Raw genomic sequence first — 10,534 nt, forward strand, 5'->3', positions numbered from 1 at the left:
TTGTAATCGGTTTTGGATTAGATAGTTAATCCTAGTCTTTGTCATTGACCCATTCCTGGTAAAATCACTTAATCAACCTATATCACCATGTATTTCTCACAGAAACCTGATGATATATTCCCCTCAGAAGAAAAATGTTGAAAACAATTAATGCTGTGTAAAATACTGCTAAAAGAAAAAATATTATATCTGGCACTTCTACCCCAAATCCAGACGAGAATCAGCAAGGGAAATGATTATACACATTTCTTCCAAAACTACAATTAATAAACATTCAGTTCAGTTCCATGTCAAATGTTTTGCAACCAGCTCTGGGTGTTTATTTGATCAACGTAACTGTGCTCCTTTCTGCCCAGGCACAGGCAAATCACTGCCTGGTAAAGGAGACAGTAGGATGGATGTGCACTTTGCTCCTCCAGAAAGCCATTTTATTACCAGATGAACTGTGGATAAAGAAAAGTAGAAAGACAGCCTTAAACTATCTTTGCTCCTGCCTTTAATTCAAGATATCCCAAACTACATCTGCCTACAATGACCTCCCAGGAGTCCTACTATCATCCAAGACTCTCTGGAGTCTATAAACCCAGTGTTGCCAGAAGGCACGAAGGCACCTGCTATAGGGCAGCTCCAGCAGCCGCGCGACACCTGGGGAAATCGTGGTATTCCACAAAGTCAGGTTCAATAAGCAAAAATCACTGTATTTCTAAACAGCAGGGCTTCTTAGGCACAGCATAGAGCCCACAGCTTCTCAGAGAGCCCCTACAACCCCATCCAAATGAAAACTTATTACTTCCCTAGATTCATATACTACCCCTAGTATTCTCTTTCCTTCTGTTTCCCTCTTGCCACCAAAATGATAGGAAATCCAGCAATTCAGCATGCTCTGATAGAGTGCACGAAACCCACCAAGACCGCTGCATCAAAGTCTGTTCAGAGTCTGCGTTTTTCCCCCAATTTGTCCAGCCACAGTGACTCACAAATCCACAGTAAGGAGAGGTAAAATGTTTCTGGATCTCTAAAGAAAGAGAGGTGTCAGGGTTTTTTTTTCACTGAATCTTGCATTCATTAATTTCATTTCAAGAATGAAGTCAGATTTTTTTTTTAAAATGTGGCTGGTTATTTGATGAGTGAAGCATTAGATTTGTGAGTTGTTCTGCAAGCCAAAACATGCTCCCTTTCATTCATAACACTGAGCTGCTCTGCATTAAACAGCCGATTATCATGAATGAAGTGGGTGTAACTTCCTTGAAATCCTCCAAAGACCTGTCAAAGCAGAGCTACTGCAGCTCAGTTTTCTCCTTGAAGCATACAGATCATTGGTTTAATTGTTCCACACTGATCTTGAAATATGCTTTCTTGGTTCAAAGCATTAGGCGGTATCATTTTTGGAGGAGGAAAGGGGAAGGGTGGAGAACGGTGCCTCAGGACAGGAGAGAAAAGTGGGTATATGTCTCAACCATCAAATTTAGATTTTCTTTTGGAATCTAAATTGAGCTTCAACCATTTAAAAGTGTGTCAGACAAAACCTTACAAATCAAAGCCCTGGCCTGCTTTGCATGGATAATCAAGAGCCTCTGGCTCTTTTTGTAAGAGGAAACGTTTAACCCTAGAAAAGGACTGATCTTACGGTTAAAGTGCTGGCCAGTGACTTAGAAAATTTAAATTTTACTCCAGGTCTGCCATTCTCCATCCCATTTCAAACCTTTTGGTGCTGCCCCAGTGTTATCACTTTTACAAAGGAACATGCTGATATTTGCAAACTGTGATGGTCTTTGAGCCTAGAGACTGAAAGACTGCACATATACTACTAAATAAATATACTACAATCTGTGTCTGTGAACTTGTTTAATCATAGAATCATAGAATCATACAGGTTGGAAAAGACCTCTAAGATCATCGTGTCCAACCGTCAACCCAACACACCATGTCCACTAAACCATGTCCCTAAGGGCCTCATCTACACGTCTTTTAAATACCTCCAGGGATGGTGACTCCACCACTTCCCTGGGCAGCCTGTTCCAAGGCCTGACCACTCTTTCAGTAAAGAAATTTCTCCTAATGTCCAGTCTAAACCTCCCTTGGCGCAACTTGAGGCCATTTCCTCTCGTCCTATCGCTGTTACTTGGCAGAAGAGACCGACCCCCACCTCACTACAACCTCCCTTCAGGTAGTTGTAGAGCGCGATGAGGTCTCCCCTCAGCCTCCTCTTCTCCAGACTAAACACCCCCAGTTCCCTCAGCCGCTCCCCATCAGACTTGTGCTCCAGGCCCTTCACCAGCTTCGTTGCCCTCCTCTGGACACACTCCAGCACCTCCATGTCCTTCTTGTAGTGAGGGGCCCAAAACTGAACACAGGATTCGAGGTGCGGCCTCACCAGTGCCGAGTACAGGGGCACCATCACCTCCTTACTCCTGCTGGCCACACTATTCCTGATACAGGCCAGGATGCCGTTGGCCTTCTTGGCCACCTGAGCACACTGCCGGCTCATGTTCAGCCGGCTGTCAACCAGCACCCCCAGGTCCTTTTCCTCCGGGCAGCTTTCCAGCCACTCTTCCCCAAGCCTGTAGCGTTGCCTGGGGTTGTTGTGGCCGAAGTGCAGGACCCGGCACTTGGCCTTGTTGAATCTCATACAGTTGGCCTCAGCCCATCAATCCAGCCTGTCCAGGTCCCTCTGCAGAGCCTTCCTACCCTCGAGCAGATAATATAAAGATAATATAAAGATCTTTCCAAGGATGGCCATTATCTTTAACAAAAAGACCTGCATCATCTCAGCTATTCATCTTATCACACTTTAGGACACCAATGGATGGATCTTGGCCAGTAATAAATTGTGAGTGCCATTGACTTTGGCGGACCCACTAAATAGCTGATCCACATCTGATCTCTTGCCTAACACTTTTAAAGCCTGTCAAGATAGAGATGACTACAAGAAACTCAATAAGGAAAAACAAAAACATAAGTACTAACACACTTACAGGGGTTAGTCTCAGGAAACGCTGGGGAAAGTGGCACCAGTGAAAACTATTAAAATTTTTGTATTTCAGCTCAGATTTTCCACTACATTTCATTATCTCACCCACAACAAAACAACAACAACAAATCTTGATGGTAGTTTCATGACAACAGTTTTTACACATCTCTCAACAGCTATAACACTAACAAAGGCTGGCACTTTTGGGAAAAAAAAAAAATTGTCCAGCATTTTGGAAATCTTAAAACTAGTAACACATTGCAGCCAGCTCCAGAGACAGTGCTGCTTCCCACCTGCTCCCAATTCCTTCATCACCTCCCCGCAATGAGGTGATACCCACCTGGGAGCATTCACATTTGACTGGAGACCGTACTCTACTGAAATGCTGTCCCCTCTCCTTAAGACTCCAGTGCAGTAAGCTAAAGGTGCTCACGGCAGGGCAGGTACTCTACCAGCTCCATCTTGTAAAAATCTCTTCCTTGCTTATCAGCAAATGGAAATCACAAGACCATGTCCCGAGGGATTATTCTGCTCCCATTAAAGTGAGCGAGAATTTTGACACTGGTTAAATAAGCAGCAAGAGCTGGCTGACATAGAAGCAGGTCTGACAGGTTGCATTTTCATTCGCATAACTATTACGAGCACGAGGATTCATTTCTATTTATCTTTAGCTGGCATTCGGTCCTGGATTTAAACTGCATCTGTGGTTGCATTGCTGTGAAATGTATCACTACTTATGACTCACACTGCAAAGGACACATTTGTAAACTGACCCACCATTGACAAAATCCTCTCTTTCTTCATTTGTAGGAGGCGAGATGAGGCATAGGTTCCTTGTCTGATTCATTTCCTGAGGAAATTTTTACTCTGTGCATCTTTTTCAGTCCTTACTCGGTCAGAGAGTAGTGAAGTGATTAATACAAAATCCATGCTTGACACAGAGTGGAAGGAGGATTCAAATTCTTTTAAAATCAGCGCTTAATTAATTGCTTAGAAAAACAACCCGTTGCCAAAAATGTGTGGGGTTGTTTTTTGGCTTTTTTTCTTGCCTTTTTTTTTTTCCAGTTGAGAAAGCTTTTTCAGTTGAGAAACTAATTACAGGCAACGGCACACAACGAAATGCACGACGGACAAATCTGGCACCTTTTGAAATCAGCCCCTCGGAAGGAAGAATTAGCAACCTGGACAGAGCTCCAGGCAGCTCCAGCTCTCCTGCGTCTGATGCTCGATCTAATTCACTGACAGCCAGCCCTGGTCCTTTCTCACAACACTGCAGAAATCCTAGGAGAGCTGGATATCTAACACCTCTGACAAACACAGACAATGATCAGAAAATTAAAACTGCCAGCAATAAAAGATAACACAAAGAGAGCTCTGAGGAAACTGCAATAAGTTTCTTGACAATTTTTATCTACCTGATTATTCATATCAAGACAGTACTAACCAAGTCCAGATCGGGATGGGGTTGTGAACAATCCCCGGGGCTTGGAAGGCTGTTCAGAACTTGGCACTCGGGATCAGGCTCATTTCTCCGTCCTATTAGGGTGGACAATGCTAGCCTACAGAATTAGGGAGAAAAATGAGTGTGTCCTTTCCCTTCATGTCTTCTCCCTCTCTCCCCCTCTCTCTCTCCACGTTCTTCTCCTCTTGTCTTTTTCACTGCGAGCACTGAATGATGGGATTTTTGACATCAGAGGAAAGTCATCCTTTCTCCACTCCCCCAGCTCCTGTCCGCTTCCTCCTTATACACGTCTGTTCATTTGCATACTATATCCCCACTCAAAGAACGGGATCAGCTGATCCGACCACAGCTTCATCTAACTAAGCACCCTAAATCCTGCCCAAAGTGGACCAGGCTGACTGGTTCATTCACCCTGGCAGCCTGCTACCAACAAGCCTTTAAAGTACATTTTGTAACTGTGACGTAGCTGGCACCGACTATAGCAAAGTCATTGTTTAGTCAAGGTAAAGTGACCTCTATTTACTCAGACAACTCAGCTGCCTACAGGGAATAACTGGATTTGAGAAAAGCGAAAATTGCACTTTGGCTGGGCTGATGCTTACTACAATAAGCTAAATGTTTGGTCAGTTCATGCCCTTTCTCCTGCAGTTTCTTCAGCCCTTTGATTTATTATCTGCAACGAGACAGCAAATGACCCCATCCAATTTCAGCGAGTCTGTGGTAAGCCAAAGACAGAAGAGAGACTTGTTCAACTAAGTTGATATTTTCTGATCTCCAGTAAATACCCCCTTGATTATCATAAGCTGCCAGGCACCTGCCATAAATTGTTTATTCATGTATTAAAGAAGAGCATTAACTGAATCAGGTCTTTTTCTACATGCAGCTTCCCATTTTCCCCCTTAAATAACTCCAGGCGTCAGTGCAGGAGTGCAAGTTAATTCCAGCTGCACTTTGGGGATGGTGACCGGGACCGCGCGCAGGGTCAGGATAACGGCTGGTGGGAGCTGAGCACCACCCCAGGAACCGCGTATGCGGTGACTCAGGCATGACTCTGAGTCACGGCGCTTCTCCTGCTTCCTCCTTTCTCCGGGGGGCGGAGGTAGGAATTTCCTGCTGGCCCGTCCTTGTAAATCACAACGTCCTGTTGCAGCAACACTGCTGGGAGGGTCGGTGAGTGGGAGAGCTGGAGCCGCTGCCCAGTCCACCTGCTCTGGAGAAGGAGAGATGGGGCACACTGCCCCACTCAGGTACATACACTGGGAAGGCGGCAGAGAGATATCACAGCGGGACTCCCTTGCTCCGCATCATAGTTCCATTTGCAGAATAGCCCTGACACCTTCAGATACCTAACAACTTGACTAAAACTGCCTACTATCCATCCAGCAACCCAAGACCCCAGTTGTCCTCCTACAAACACATGAATTACATTGATATAACCCAGATAATTTCTCTGCCTTTCTTCAAGACAGCACCATAAGTGAGAAGAGAATCAAGTCCTAAACGTCTGCATGGCATCCCCTATACCTATGAATTTGAAGGTGAAAACCAAGACATTTGGTGGAGGTTCCGGGACAAATCCAACCCTTAAATGCCACCCTGTGAAAGTCTTCCCAGCTGTCCTTCAAAAAAGTTGAACTTAATTACAGTTGCAGCTGGAAGGATTTCACCGTCGCAAAAGAACTCAAAAACATGGATGAGCTGTGCCATGATAACCCTGAGAAAAGCTAAGGTATAACTGTGAGAAAATGGGCCATGCATAATTAGGAAGGGAAGGAAACGTATTAGCCTTGTGCAGACAGCCTTCCAGGGCAGATCTAACCTATTCGCTGGTGAAAATCAGTGTTTGGAGTAAGAAACTGAATGGTGGCAAGGAAAAGAGGGATGCTGGCAGAGATAGTACTAAGCAGAATTCCTGGTCATACTCCAAGGTGAGACAGGATCAAGTTTAGCTTACACCAAATACATGTGCAGGTGGAAAAATTAGCTCAGTACACCCATGACAGTCGTTCCTTCAGATTCTACACAAAGAACTGGACTGACAGACAGCACTGATATACTCCACAGGCTCACCTGGTACACAGCCATGTTGTACCGTGCTTAATCGCTTTACTTGGAGTAACTGTTAAGTACCATACAGTGACAAATAATATTACACAATAACATTAATAGCACCTACCACGATAGGATTATATCCCTTCAACTATGCTGGTTTAGTTAAATGACTTGCCACCAGGTGTGGACACAGTGGGTGGGACTTTTCAACCTCTCTCTATATGTTTTCAATCATGCACCTTTACACTGGTTTAATTTCATCCCTTCCAGGGCTAACTTCGCTTTAGCTGTTGCAGGGAAAAATATCACGGTGTTCAGCCAACGGAGACACAAAGGCACATGCATGCAGGGAGATCACCGCTTCAGACCAGGACTGTTACAAGCATTTTATGGTGCTGATACTGGAGGGGGAGTTTGTGGATAGTCAAACCTGGATGGATTTTGGCACATTCTTTAAAAAGTATGGGTTTTGAGAGAGATCAAATGGTTCCAATCTGACTTTCACATCTTATCTGGAAGATGATGGCTCTTGGAGCATCTTCTGGAGCATACCATATCTGGGCATCAAAGACTTCTACAGAAAATTTTCACGAGAGCTCTTCTGTCTACAGATAGAGGTATAACCAAATGCAATGACAAGGAAATTAAAGCTAAGTAGATTTTGACCAAAAATAAGACACTGATTTTTAACAGCCAAAGGCAATTAACCCCTGGAAGCGCTTCTGAAGGACAGTGGGTGGTTTTCCATCACTCAATGTTTTAAAATCAAGGATAGATATTTTTTATCTAGACAGATGCAGTTCAGACAGGGAAGTCTTACGGCCAGCATTACACAGAAGGTCAGAGCAGACTCTGATGAGGATCCTGGCTGCCTCCATAACCTACCCAGCCGTTTACCTACTGACTCCCCAGCCCTGTTCTAGCAGTACATAGCCTTGTTGTTCACAGTCAGTCTGTTTCCCCACGGATGACCAGACCTGACCCTGCTTAGATTACAAAAGCTAAAGGGTTCAGAAGTGAGGAAAACAGGAAATCCAAACAGTGAAAATCTCAGCAATAACGTTTCCTAACAAAGACCTTCAGATCTCACTCTCAGCCAACAGCTGTCTTCGTGACGTCCAAAAAGGACGAAGTTTAGCGTGGTGAAGACTGTCTTTCTGCCATTTATTTTTACCCTGTTTATTTTTCTATACTGTGACATTTTCCTCCTTGTTAAAATCTTGGTCATAAATGAGGGCGCTAATCCAGACCTAAGAAAACATAACACGAACGCACGTACTCCATATGCTTCAATTACAATTGCAATTCTCCCCACAGAAAACCAAACCAATACCTGTGCACCACTTAAATTCCCCTTTGGGCCACAAAATGGGATTGAATGCTGCAGAGCCTTTTTATTTCAAGAGAACTGAAATGAGATGACCTGTAGCTTAATTTATTGCATCACAAAGTCTGGGACTGCAAAGCAGCTCAAAACATTATCCTGTGGGGAAGCGTGAGCAAAAGCTGAAGAGTGAGGAAAGTTTAATTTTGAAAAAAAAAGATCATGTTTGTTTGCTTTACTGTTTCTGCATTTTAAACCTTGCCCAAATTTCCTGACCTAATATCATATACATGCAAATCACAAGTATGGCTGTGATATTCCTGTGAGCTCTGTGGGCCAAATCTGTGGGTGGCATAAATTGGTGAGGCTCCTATGCCATTGGGTCATAAGTGAAGACCTTGTCCTAGGTCTTTATAGAGAGTATTAGGGGAATTTAAGGAGGTTGAAGAGGCGTTTTAAGGCCTGGCTGTTTTGCATTCAAATTTTAAATTTCATCACTTTTTTAGGCGAAATTTGCCTTTTCTCCCTGGCAGTCCAGGCAGGCAGGTTTTTGCCATTACACTGCCATCTAGTGATGCGAGTTTGCAAGGCAAAATACTGGCAAAAGATGGCTGACCAACAGCAAGTGCCCGAGCCAAGTCCTGAAAGGAGGGTCCAGAATTCAATTCAATTCAATTCAACAAAAAGAATTGCAAACTTCACACCCAGTGGTGGCTCTCCACCATTTACGGGAAAGATAAGCATTACGATACATAAGATAACAGAACGCTTACAATACAAAGGGTTGCATAGAAGCTCATCCATTATCCAGCCGTTATCCATGGTAGGAGACATTCAGAACATGCAAGTTTGCAACTACAAGTCTCAAAATCCAGCTGCTCAGCTGATACAAGCTGCTACTGCCCTACCAATTTATAACTGCCAAGCTTACGTTCAAGCAAAGCCTGCACAGAAGTTTTTCACAAGAACGACACTCTTGCAAGCGCTTGAATGCCTTTCAGCTTTCAGGATACGTTCCTCAGTATAACTCCCTCCTGCATTCAGCTCAGTTGTATCAGACCATCTGGGCCAAATTTATTCTCTTTGTAATTGATTTCAGTGGTTTCCACCATGGACCATTTTGATAGCCTCTATCCACAGCCGTTACTACGGTCAATCAGCATCCAGAAAGGATTTACTAAGCAAGCACGTCATACTGCTTACAGAACATCCTCCTTATAATCCCCATGCTCAAGGACTGGACAGCAAAGTTAAGGCTTAACATATGAACCTGAAATGAACTGACCTTTATGAGTTAAAATCCCAGTCCTAACATTTTACTCATCTTGAGGATATTTGTCCTCAGCGGTATGTGTGTCAGAGGGCGTGAAAGTGAGAGTGTCTTGAGGTTAACAATTGTTCATACTCATAGTGGATGAATCATATGATAACACCACAGCAACATCCTGTATAATTGTCGGGAGCCTCTATTTCTGGCAGTGTGTCCCTAGTCTGTCTCATGAGTAAATGTTATTTGTGCTTTACTATATAAAACCAAAACCAAACAAAATTATACAACGGGACACTATTCTGCAGGCACTAGCCAAAATCACAAGTGCCTAATTGAGTCTTCAGTTATCCACTTCAATGATGAATTGTGTGATGAAGTTAACAGGGCTGAGATGGATACCTCTGTTCTTCATCTGATTAGTACATGAGCAACTCTCCACATGTGAGTAACAATATTTGTGTTTCCTTAGCCACAATTGAACTCAGTGGGACTATCACATACGTAAAGATCTGGGACATCGCTTGTGAGGCAGTGGGTGCTAAGGGAACAAGCATTGTATTGCAGGTCAGAAGATTTATGTTTTCCTTCTGGATGACTACAAGCAAGTCACTCCCCCCTTTTCTCCCTCCCTTTTGTCTGTTCAGACCTACAGTCTGCAGGCTTCACCATTCTGTGAGCAACAGAGCTGCACCAAGAGGACACCCAACTCGCTTCGCCAACCTAAACACAGATGTACCTGTGGAACGCAAAACACAGCACAGCAGGCAATGCCAGAGCATCACAGCAAGTCACAGATGTAGGGCAAACTCCCTGGGATGCAGTAAAAATACCAAGTATCTGGGCCACCCCTCGCACACAAAGGGGCCAATCCAGCTTGGATCCTGCGTTGGAGTTTCAAACATATATCGCCTTGCCCTAAACACCGCGGCTGCCTGTGGCTGCGGCACCAGGGGCTACGCAGACAACATACTCGGCCCCCTTGGGGTGCATATATGGCTGCCGTCATGCATTCCTCCGCTGGGAAATGTTTGCTGTAGGCACTCTCGTAACAGGCACGCTTAGGGCAGAGGCCAGCTCTTGTTTGCCTTTGTAAGGTGATGGCAGGATTTTGGCCCGTGGTTTGTGACTCCGGTTCCGAAGCACTGACGAAGCACAACGCACTGGCAAACGCAGCTAATGTTTTATCCGTAATCACAGAAGCTTCAAGGGAGCCGTGGTTGAAACACCCTGGGAAAAATCAGGTTAATGGTGCAACAACCTTTTTGCGTGGAATAAAACTAGGAAAAACCTTTAAATCCTGTAAAACTATCCATTCAAAAATTTCAGAACAAATGTTTTATTTCTCACTAGAAATAACTTTTTGCTTTGACATTTACTAGCTTTACTATTATATTTTCATATATTAAAGAAAAATTCAATATCGACATAGAATCTTATTAATTCACCTGTAGTGAA

The sequence above is a fragment of the Calonectris borealis genome, chromosome 24 (assembly GCF_964195595.1).
Source record: "Calonectris borealis chromosome 24, bCalBor7.hap1.2, whole genome shotgun sequence".
NCBI lineage: Eukaryota > Metazoa > Chordata > Aves > Procellariiformes > Procellariidae > Calonectris > Calonectris borealis.